Source organism: Balaenoptera musculus, chromosome 9, assembly GCF_009873245.2.
Source record: "Balaenoptera musculus isolate JJ_BM4_2016_0621 chromosome 9, mBalMus1.pri.v3, whole genome shotgun sequence".
NCBI classification, from domain to species: Eukaryota; Metazoa; Chordata; class Mammalia; order Artiodactyla; family Balaenopteridae; genus Balaenoptera; species Balaenoptera musculus.
In genome coordinates this window covers 59,329,559-59,341,588 of record NC_045793.1, presented here as the reverse complement: position 1 = coordinate 59,341,588, position 12,030 = coordinate 59,329,559, and positions in this window count along the sequence as shown.

The following is a 12,030-nucleotide window of genomic DNA, read 5'->3' as shown; positions in this document are numbered from 1 at the left end:
CCTAACTAAATATTTTGAACAGAAAATATGTGGGAAACAATTAGACGTTGACTACATGGTGTTTGTCATGAAACATAAATGTGAATGGATGTGGAAACACATTGACCTCCTTGCAGGTGGAACTGATCTCTATTTCAAGTGGTACACTAGTTATGATGTTTTCATTTTTTCATGCTAGTGCTCTTTATTGGCATGGGTTATCAGAATTTACTATACATGCATACATCCTGTTCCTGTGGAGTGAAACCTTGAAAATATTGTTTCCCATGCTGAAATACAGAACAAGGTTTTAATAAACCCTGATTTGAAATAATGTAAAGTCAGAATGTACAAAATATGGATACTATCATGTTTTGGTGAAAGCACTGGGTGTAGAGTTAAAAGTCTTGCATTCAAATTCCAACCATGCCACTTATTGGCTCTTGTAAATTACAGATTTAGTAAGAACCGTGACAAGTGACTATAAGCAGGAGAATCAAGGGCTTTTCACTCAGACAGGATTTTGTACTTCTCTGACCATTTATTTGTAAAATGCTGACTGTATTATATAAAGGTCTAACAATTAGGGCCTTTCTCATCATCAGTACTGGTTACACTAGCATGAATACTTTGCTGATATTTATTTTGTCCCAGAAGATACATACAGGAGTTTCAAGGATGACTGTCAGTTTTTTAAAAATTTACTTTTTGGAGTATAGTTGATTTACAATGTAGTGTTAATTCCTACTGTACAGCAAAGTGATTCAGTTATACATATACATATACATTCTTTTTCATATTCTTTTCCATTGTGTTTTATCACAGGATATTGAACATAGTTCCCTGTGGTATACAGTAGGACCTTGTTGTTTATCCATTCTATATATAATAGTTTGCCTCTGCTAATCCCAAACTCCCAATCCATCCCTCCCCCACCCCACCTCCCCCTTGTCAACCACAAGTCTGTTCTCTATGTTTATGAGTCTGTTTCTGTTTTGTAGATAAGTTCATTTGCGTCATATTTTAGATTCCACTTGTAAGTGATATCATATGGTATTTCTCTTTCTCTTCCTGATTTACTTCACTTAGTATGATAATCTCTAGGAAGGACAACTGTCATTTTGTGGAGCTTTATTCCTAGGCTGACTGAGTAGCCAGATGATTTGTTGTTTATTAATTTGTCTACATGATTATTTAATGAAATTTAGCATAGTAGTTATTCCGCCCTTGTTTTATGTATTTCAAGTATCTATATAATGTATTTAGATCCTATGGTGACTCTATCACAAAAGAGACAATTTATAAAATTGACTACTTAATAAATTATGTCTCCCTGGTAGAAAAGATAATAAATTGTTATTATAATGTTCATTGATTATATTGTTTCCCCTCATATAACCCACAGATTGAAATCTATTTTATTCCCTTGAGGATAATATTTAATGAGAGACGATTAAATATGATTGAATATTGATTTTCATTAATGAAGTAGCTTTTTTTAAAATAAGTGTAAAGTGTGTAACAAAAGCATGTTCTGCAACTGATATCTGCTTAAAAGCTCTGAAAACTTATGGTACATTCAACTAGTTCATCTATCACAAGGCCAAACTGTTCAACTTGGCAAAAGTTAAGCCATCTATGTCCTGTCACCACTGATAGTAGCTCACAAATTCTGCCCTGAGCCACAGTCATAAATAGATGAGGACATATGTAACAGTAGGGAAGAGGTGAACTCTAGTGGTAGTAATGTAGCCCTAAACCAGCAAATTTATGCATAAATCTTTCTTTTTCAGTGACCTGTTTTAGAGGGTTGAAAAATGTATGTGGACGTTCTCACCTGGAAAAGTAAAAGTAAATAATTTGAATCATTTTATTATAGCATGACTCATACAAATGTAGAATAAACATGTGTCAAAGATGTCTTTGACTTAATAAGGGTGCCAGTAGAATGGTTAAGCTGGTTCAAAGAACATTTGAAATATATATGTATGTATATATGTATATGTATATATGTGTATATATATATGTATGTGTGTATATATATGTATGTATATATACATGGAGAGAGAGAGAGATTAAGATTGATTTATATTAAGTTAGTCAGGAAAAAAGACTTGCTGAAATAAGTTTACTCAGTGAGAGATAAAACTGATTAATATCCTACAGGGCAATAAAACTATAACCTTTTGTATTATCTTTTCTACCAGAGAGAAATCATTTGCACCTGTACTGGAAAAAAAAAAATCCATACCATTGACATATAATTCACAGAATCTGGGTCTTAATCAGACGTAACTAGTAAGTCAAACAACGGTTCATTCCCTAGAGAATTAGATAATCCTTGGGTGGTCCCATCAGACAATGTTCAGTAGGATATTGAAAGGACGTACAGTCATACTTTTGTCCTATTTCGAATAGGTATAATTTTCTTTAGCGGTACCAGTTTCTTTCCCCAATATCTAAAGGTGTTTTTTCTGTACTTGTAACATCATCATGCTCTAGTAAAACCCCCCTAGTTTGAACTGAATTCTCCCCCTTAGTATCGCAGAATATGCAGTCTTGCACAAAGGGAAAAACAACTTTCTTTCTGGAATTTTTCTGGGGTTGTGCAGAATTTTAATATCAAGGAAGAGTCTTTGGTCTTAATAAATATTCTCCAAAACAGAGGAAAAGGACTTGACTCTATATTTATATAAATATGACAAATAGGCCCCCACATATATTCCTGTGGTATATTGAGACATCGTGAAAAAAGTGAAGACCTTCATTATTTGAATGTTCTTTCTAATATTTATAAATATTTTCAATTTATGATGTGCTTTGAGTTGTATTTTTAGATCTTGTTTTGCTTATTTATGTTCTTTTTGCCCTGGCTGCCATTATTTAGTGATTGTTGGAATAATTTGTACAATTCTATACTTGAAGTTTCTCATTTCAGGGTCACTTTCAGCCCTCAAAATCCATAATTGTCACATATTGCACTGTATTTTGTTTATCTCACAAGGCACATTTTCCTTTTCAGAGCAAAAGTAATATACGTGAGATCTGTATTTTAAATGCAAGATTTATTTGAACCTACAAGAGGAAGAACAAATGTCCTTCACTCCATAAAATTGAAAACCCAACTCCAACTCCACAATGTATTGTTTCTGAAAGGAATTTTTATTAAAAGAATATTGCAATAAGAGGTTACATAATAGCATATTGAAGAGCATATAGGGAAGTTTTGCCTGAGGGAGTGAAAGTAAATAACTTTGAATCACTTTATCAAAAGAATACGGTTAACATTGCAAACCAAGGAAAGAATAATAAATAATAACTCAATGCAATTGACCTTTAGGCTGCTAAGAATTTATATATACAATCCCAAACCAAGTGGACTTTTTATACTTCAACATATACTTTAAAAAATATAAACATTATTTTTTAAGAACAGTTTTAGGTTTACAGAAAAAGTGAGGTGATAATACAGAGCTCCATTACACCTCACACTCAGTTCCCCTTATTGACATATCAGTATGATACATTTGTCACAATTAACCAACTAATATTGATACATTATTATTATTTAAAGTCTATATATTATTCAGATTTCCTTAGTTTTAACCTGATGTCCTTCTCTTGCTGCAGGATTTCATCCAGGATACCATGTTACTTTTAGTTATCATGTCTCCTTACATTCCCCTTGCCTGTGATAGTTTCTCAGACTTTCCTCATTTTTGATGGCCTTGACAGTTTTGGGGAGTAGTTGTCAGGTATTTTGTAGAAGTCTCTTCTATTGGGATTTGCCTGATAATTTTCTCATTGTTAGACTCGGGTTACAGATGTTTGGAAGGAAGACGACAGAGGTAGACTGCCACTTCCATCACTTTCCATCAAGGGTACATACTATTAACATGACTTATTATTGTTCATGCTAACTTTGATCAACTGGCTGAGGTAGTGTTTGCCAGGTTCCTCCACTGTAAACTTACTTTTCCCCCTTCTTTCCATATTGTGTACTTTGGAAGCAAGTTACTGTGCACAGTACACATTAAAGGAGTGGGGTTATGCCCCCATTTCTTGACAGCAGAGTACCTACACAAATTCTTTGGAACTCTCTGCACAAGAAATTTGTCTCTTCTGTTTTTTATTTATTCAATCATTTTGCTCTATAAGTATGGACTGATAGATATTTCTTTTATACTTTGTGTTATAACTTAATACTTCTTTTTTGTTGTTGTTGTAGTTAGTTTTTTTTTTTTTCTAGTTGCCCAAACTGTTGCAGCTTTGATCACTGGGAAATCTTCCAGTTTGCTTGCGTCTCCGTTTGACATGTCCCCGTCATATGGGTTTTTTTGGTTTTGGTTTTTGTTTTTGCACTTTCACTCTTCAAGCACTATAAGATGCTCCAGGATTATCTTATTTCCTGCCCCTGCACTACAATCAGCCATTTCCTTGTGGAGCCCTGGTTCCTTATTGGAGAATGGTATTAGAAACCAAGATCTAAGTGTTAGGTATGCTCATTGCTACTGGGATGTCACTGCTTCAAGCCCTCTCAGCTGACAGAGCAAGCAAGGAAATATATATGTGTTTACTAACCACTGAGTAAACAAATATACATATTTCTATATATGTAACCATCTGTATTTATTTTATTTTATTTTTTTATTTTCATTTTTTAACATCTTTATTGGAGTATAATTGCTTTACAATGGTGTGTTAGTTTCTGCTTTATAACAAAGTGAATCAGCTATACATATACATATATCCTCACATCTCTTCCCTCTTGCATCTCCCTCCCTCCCACCCTCCCTATCTCACCCCTCTAGGTGGTCACATAGCACTGAGGTCATCTCCCTGTGCTATGCGGCTGCTTCCCACTAGCTATCGGTTTTACATTTGGTAGTGTGTATACGTCTGTGCCACTCTCTCACTTCATCCCAGCTTACCCTTCCCACTCCCCGTGTCCTCAAGTCCATTCTCTAGTAGGTCTGCGTCTTTATTCCCGTCCTGCCCCTAGGTTCTTCATAACCATTTTTTTTTAGATTCCATATATATGTGTTAGCATACAGTATTTGTTTTTCTCTTTCTGACCTACTTCACTCTGTATGACAGACTCTAGGTCCATCCACCTCACTACAAATAACTCAATTTCGTTTCTTTTTATGGCTCAGTAATATTCCATTGTGTATATGTGCCACATCTTCTTTATCTATTCATCTGTTGATGGACACTTAGGTCGCTTCCATGTCCTGGCTATTGTAAATAGAGCTGCAATGAACATTGTGGTACATGACTCTTTTTGAATTATGGTTTTCTCAGGGTATATGCCCAGTAGTGGGATTGCTGGGTCATATGGTAGTTCTATTTTTAGTTTTTTAAGGAACTTCCATACTGTTCTCCATAGTGGCTGTATCAATTTCCATTCCCACCAACAGTGCAAGAGGGTTCCCTTTTCTCAACACCCTCTCCAGCATTTATTGTTTCTAGATTTTTTCATGGTGGCAATTCTGACTGGTGTGAGATGATACCTCATTGTAGTTTTGATTTGCATTTCTCTAATGCTTAATGATGTTGAGCATTCTTTCATGTGTCTGTAGGCCATCTGTATATCTTCTTTGGAGAAATGTCTATTTAGGTCTTCTGCCCATTTTTGGATTGGGCTGTTTGTTTTTTTGATATTGAGCTGCATGAGCTGCTTGTAAATTTTGGAGATTAATCCTTTGTCAGTTGCTTCATTTGCAAATATTTTCTCCCATTCTGAGGGTTGTCTTTTCGTCTTGTTTATGGTTCCCTTTGCTACGCAAAAGCTTTTAAGTTTCATTAGGTCCCATTTGTTTATTTTTGTTTTTATCTCCATTTCTCTAGGAGGTGGGTCAGAAAGGATCTTGCTGTGATTTATGTCACAGAGTGTTCTGCCTATGTTTTCCTCTAAGAGTTTTATAGTGTCTGGCCTTACATTTAAGTCTTTAATCCATTTGGAGTTTATTTTTGTGTATGGTGTTAGGGAATGTTCTAATTTCATTCTTTTATATGTAGCTGTCCAGTTTTCCCAGCACCACTTACTGAAGAGGCTGTCTTTTCTCCATTGTATATTCTTGCCTCCTTTATCAAAGATAAGGTGACCATATGTGTGTGGGTTTATCTCTGGGCTTTCTATCCTGTTCCATTGATCTGTATTTCTATTTTTATGCCAGTACCATACTGTCTTGATTACTGTAGCCTTGTAGTATAGTCTGAAGTCAGGGAGCCTGATTCCTCCACCTCCATTTTTCTTTCTCAAGATTGCTTTGGCTATTCAAGGTCTTTTGCGTTTCCATACAAATTGTGAAATTTTTTGTTCTGGTTCTGTGAAAAATGCCATTGGTAGTTTGATAGGGATTGCATTGAATCTGTAGATTACTTTGGGTAGTAGAGTCATTTTCACAATGTTGATTCTTCCAATCCAAGAACATGGTATATCTCTCCATCTGTTTGTATCATCTTTAATTTCTTTCCTCAGTGTCTTATAGTTTTCTGCATACAGGTCTTTTGTCTCCTTAGGTAGGTTTATTCCTAGGTATTTTATTCCTTTTGTTGCAGTGGTAAATGGGAATGTTTCCTTAATTTCTCTTTCAGATTTTTCATCATTAGTGTATAGGAATGCAAGAGATTTCTTTGCATTAATTTTGTATCCTGCTACTTTACCAAATTCATTGATTAGCTCTAGTAGTTTTCTGGTAGCATCTTTAGGATTCTCTATGTATAGTATCATGTCATCTGCAAACAGTGACAACTTTACTTCTTCTTCTCCGGTTTGGATTCCTTTTATTTCTTTTTCTTCTCTGATTGCTGTGGCTAAAACTTCCAAAACTATGCTGAATAACAGTGGTGAGAGTGGACAACCTTGTCTTGTTCCTGATCTTAGAGGAAGTGGTTTCAGTTTTTCACCATTGAGAATGATGATGGCTGTGGGTTTGTCATATATGGCCTTTATTATGTTGAGGTAAGTTCCCTCTATGCCGTATTCTGGAGGGTTTTTATCATAAATCGGTGTTGAATTTTGTCAAAAGCTTTTTCTGCATCTATTGAGATGATCATATGGTTTTTATTTTTCAATTTGTTAATATGGTGTATCACATTGATTGATTTGTGTATATTGAAGAATCCTTGCATACCTGGGATAAACCCCACTTGATTGTGGTGTATGATCCTTTTAATGTGCTGTTCAATTCTGTTTGCTAGTATTTTGTTGAGGATTTTTGCATCTATGTTCATCAGTGATATTGGCCTGTAGTTTTCTTTCTTTGTGACATCTTTGTCTGGTTTTGGTATCAGGGTGATGGTGGCCCTGTAGAATGAGTTTGGGAGTGTTCCTCCCTCTGCAATATTTTGGAAGAGTTTGAGAAGGATATGTGTTAGCTCTTCTCTAAATGTTTGATAGAATTCACCTGTGAAGCCATCTGGTCCTGGGCTTTTGTTTGCTGGAAGATTTTTAATCACAGTCTCAATTTCAGTGCTTGTGATTGGTCTGTTTATATTTTCTATTTCTTACTATTTCAGTGTCGGAAGGTTGTGCTTTTCTAAGAATTTGTCTATATCTTCCAGGTTGTCCATTTTACTGGTATACAGTTGCTTTTAGTAATCTCTCATGATCCTTTGTATTTCTGCAGTGTCAGTTGTTACTTCCCCTTTTTCATTTCTAATTCTATAGATTTGAGTCTTCTCCCTTTTTTTTCTTGATGAGTTTGGCTAATGGCTTATCAATTTTTTTTATCTTCTCAAAGAACCAGCTTTTAGTTTTATTGATCTTTGCTTTTGTTTCCTTCATTTCTTTTTCATTTATTTCTGATCTGATCTTCATGATTTCTTTCCTTCTGGTAACTTTGGGCTTTTTTGTTCTTCTTTCTCTAATTGCTTTAGGTGTAAGGGTAGGTTGTTTATTTGAGATTTTTCTTGTTTCTTGAGGTAGGATTGTATTGCTCTAAACTTCCCTCTTAGAACTGCTTTTGCTGCTTCCCATAGATTTTGGGTCATTGTGTTTTCATTGTCATTTGTTTCTGGGTATGTTTTGGTTTCCTCTTTGATTTCTTCAGTGATCTCTTGGTTATGAAGTAGAGCATTGTTTAGCCTCCATGTGTTTGTATTTTTTACAGGTTTTTTCCTGTAATTGATATCTAGTCTCATAGCATTGTGGTCAGAAAAGATACTTGATATGATTTCAATTTTTGTAAATTTAGCAAGGCTTGATTTGTGACCCAAGATATGATCTATCCTGGAGAATATTCCATGAGCACTTGAGAAGAAACTGTATTTGTATTTATTTTAAACTAAACATGAGTTTGTACTGAAAACTCTAATCCATTACCACAACAAATAATTTTTGTGAAGAAGAGGAATTTTCTTTTTCATGTAATGGAGTTACTCAATTTAAACCATCTTTAAGTTACAATTTTGAGTTTGATTTTATTACCCTCTGTTTTACTTTTTAAAGGAATTATTAAAAGCAACTCATTTAAACATATCTGTCTAATATTATTTGGTTGATTCAAGTTGAATTCCTTTTATTCTTCTAGGTATAAAATTTTATTACTTAGCAATATCTAGGTATAATCATTGAGTTGTGTCCTTTAGTTTGATTGCTAAGGGGAAAGAGAAATTCCAAAGAGGTAGCCTGGCCTGATAATAAGTTCATTCTCTCATTAAGGCATTTATTAAAATTTTTTTTGGTTGGTGAGAAATGAATGTGGGAAAAATCACAGCAAACAAACAAACCAAACCAGATAGTCAGTGGGTTAATGGAAAAATCAGAAGTATGCAAAATTAGAATGGGTTATATCAACAATATTTCCTTCACTGGATTTTTACTAGTTTTGAAGATCACTAACAAGTGATTTTGTTCAAGGGATTTAAGTATCAGATGGAAAGTGACATTAGACTTAGGTAAGAGCTTAATTTAGAGATTCAGTGATTTTGTGATAGTAGGTCTTTATATGGCCATTCTAATCCAAAGAAATATATTATGTAAAAAGATCTATATCTTACTATAGTTTGAAATCAGGAAGTGTGATGCTTCCAGCTTTGTTCATTTTTCTCAAGTTTGCTTTAGCTGTTCATGTCTTTTGTGGTTCTATACAAATTATTGGATTTTTTTCTGTTTATATAAAATATGTCATTGGAATTTAGCTGGGGATTGCATTGAATCTGTGGATCACTTTGGGTAGTATGAACATTTTAATTATATTAATTATCCCAATCCATGATAATGGAATATCTTTCCATTTATTTGTATCTTCTTCAATTTCTTTCATTAATGTTAAGTTACAGTTTTCAATGTATAGATATTTCACCTTCATGGTTAAATTTATTCTTAAGCATTTTATTCTTTTTGATGCTATTTTAAATGATACTTTTTTTCTTAATTCCTCTTTCTGATAATTTGTTGTTAGTGTACAGAAACACAGGTAATTTTTTGTATAGTGATTTTGGATTCTGCAACTTTGTTGAATTCATTTATTAATTCTAAAGATTTTTTGGTGAAGTCTTTAGGGTTTTTATATGTAATATCATGTCATCTGCAAATATAGACAGCTTTACTTCTTCCTTTCCTGTTTAGATGCCTTTTATTTCTTTTTTTGCCTAACTGCTCTGGCTAGGATGTCTGATACTATGTTGAATAAAAGTGACAGAAGTGGACATTCTTGTCTTTTTCTCGATCTCAGAGGAAAAGCTTTCAGCTTGTCACCATTGAATATAATGTCAAGTGTGGGTTTGTCATATATGGCCTTATTATGTTGAGGTACACCCACTTTGAGAGTTTTTATCATGAATGGATGTTGAATTTTGTCAAGTGCTTTTCCTGCATCTGTTGAGATGATCATATGATTTTTATCCATCATTTTGTTAACGTGGTGTATCACATTGATTGTCTTCTTTATATTGGACCATTCTTGCAACTCTGGAACAAATCTCACTTGATCATGGTGTACGCTGCTTTTAATTTTACTGTTGAATTCAGTTTGCTAATATTTTGTAGAGCATTTTTGCATCTACGTTCATTAGGAATATTGGCCTGTGATTTTCTTTTCTTGTAGTGTCCTTGTCTGGCTTTGGTATCAGGGTAATGCTGGCCTCATAAAATGAGTTTGGAAGTGTTCCCTCCCCTTCTACTTTTCAGAAGAGTTGTGGGTTAATTCTTCTTTAAACGTTAGAATTTACCAGTGGAGCTGTCTCGTCCAGGACTTTTCTTTGCTGGGAGGTTTTTGATTACTGTTTCAATCTCCTTACTAGTAATTGGTCTGTTCAGATTTTCTATTTATGATTCAGTCTTGGTAGGTTTTATAATTCTAGGAATTTATCCATTTCTTCTAGGTTGTCCAATTTGTTGCTGTATAATTATTCATAGTAGTCTTTTATGATCTTTTGTATTTGCTTTATATCCATTATGTCTCCTCTCTATAATTTTATTCATTTGAATTTTCTCACTTTTTTTCTTGGTAAGTCTAGCTGATGTTTTATGTGTTTTATTTATGTTTTCAAAAACCCAGCTCTTAGTTTCATTGATTTTTTTTCTATTGTCTTTTTAGTCTCTATTTCATTTATTTCCACTCTGATCTTTGTTATTTCTTTCCCCCTACTGATTTTGGATTGCGTTTGTTCTTCTTTTTTTAGTTGTGAGTTGTAAAGAAAAGCTATTTGAGATCTTTCTTATTTCTTAACATAGGAGTTTATCATTATAAACTACCTTTTTAGAATTGCTTTGCTGCATCCAGTAAGATTTGGTGTGTTGTGTTTCCAGTTTCATTCATCTCAAGATATGTTTTGATTTCTCTTTTGATTTCTTCTTTGACCTATTGGTTGTTCAGTAACATGTTGTTAAATCTCCACTTATTTGTGAATTTTCCAGTTTTCTTTTTATGATTGATTTCTAGTTTCATATCATTGTGGTCAGAAAAGATGCTTGATATGATTCCAATCTTCTTGAATTTATTAAGACGTTTTGTGGCTTAATATTTGATCTATCCTAGAGAATGTTCCATGAGCAACTGAGAAGAATGTGTATTCTACTGCTGCTGTATGGAATGTTTTAGAAGAGTCTGTTAGGTGTATCTGATCTAATGTGTATTTTAAATCCAATGTTTCCTTATTGATTTTCTGTCTTCATGATCTACCCATTGTTGCAAGTGGAGTTTTGAAGTTCCCTAATGTTATTATAATGTCTATTTCTCCATTCAGCTCTGTTAGCATTTGCTTCATATATTTAGATACTTCTGTTTTGGGTGTATAAATATTTACTAATGTTACATCTTCTTGAGGAATTTACCCCTTCATCATTATAAAATGACCTTCTTTGTGTTTTGTTACAGTCTTTGGCTTAAGATCAGTTTTGCCTGATATAAGTATAGCTACTCCTACTTTCTTTTGGTTTCCATTTGCATGGAATATCTTTTTCCACCCCTTCACTTTCAGTCTATGTGCGTTCTTAAAACTGAAATGAGTCTCTTGTAGGCAATATATAGATGGATCTTGTTTTTTTAATTTTGTTTTTTTTTTTATCCATTTAGCCACACTCTGTGTCTTTTGATTGGAGAATTTATTCCTTTTATATTTAAAATAATTATTGAGGGACTTCCCTGGCGGTCCAGTAGTTAAGACTTTGCCTTTTAATGCAAGGGGTGTGGGTTCGATCCTTGGTCGGGGAGCTAAGATCCCACATGCCTCGTGGCCAAAAAACCAAAACATAAAACAGAAGCAATATTCTAACAAATTCAATTAAACCTTTAAAAAAGTTAATTATTGAGAGGTGTGGATTTACAATTACCATTTTATTGATTTTTTTCTGATTGTTTTTTAATTCCTTATTCCTTTGTTCCTCTTTGGTCTCTTCCTTTGTGATTTGATGATGTTCTGTAGTGGTATGCTTTGATTCCTTTCTCTTTATCTTTTGTGTATTTATTATAGGTTTTGCTGTATGGTTACCATGAGACTTACATAAAACATCTTACATTTATAACAGTCTATTTTAAGTGAATAGCAATTTAGCTTTTTTTTAAACTTTTAATTTTATACTGGAGTACAGTTGATTAACAA